The following is a 534-nucleotide window of genomic DNA, read 5'->3' as shown; positions in this document are numbered from 1 at the left end:
TTTTCTCTTTGGCCATTTATCAGAAACGAATGAAAGCTATATCAAAATCACCAATTATATTTATGCTTTTGCACATTTTATGTATTACTAATCATTTTATTTTATATGCATAATGTTAGTTAAATATAAATGCACTGATTTATATAATTCTATAGACTGTGTTTTTTTTGTCAGTTCATTTGAATAGTATAACGTAGTCCCTAAATTCTATTCTAATATTAATTTTAACAACAATGTTTTATTTTATTTGCAATTGCCTGCCATGTCTTTGTCCATGTGCTTATAAATGCGTTGTTTCAGTCAGTTTCAGGGGTGTCTCTTGAAATAGCAAGAGATTGAATCTGAGTATCTTGTTTTTTAATTTTAAACTAAATATTACCAGTCTACTTATATAGATTATATAAATATTGAGAAAAGTACTACACTATTAAAAGTATCATGAATTACCAGAAGAACAAACAAATCAGTGTTGTAAGAAGTACAACCAGAATGCTCCTTAGATACCAAGATGGCCAGACTTCATTTCTCATACTT

The sequence above is a fragment of the Chrysochloris asiatica genome, unplaced genomic scaffold, assembly GCF_000296735.1.
Source record: "Chrysochloris asiatica unplaced genomic scaffold, ChrAsi1.0 scaffold00335, whole genome shotgun sequence".
Taxonomy (NCBI): domain Eukaryota; kingdom Metazoa; phylum Chordata; class Mammalia; order Afrosoricida; family Chrysochloridae; genus Chrysochloris; species Chrysochloris asiatica.
Note: the sequence above shows the minus strand (reverse complement) of the source record.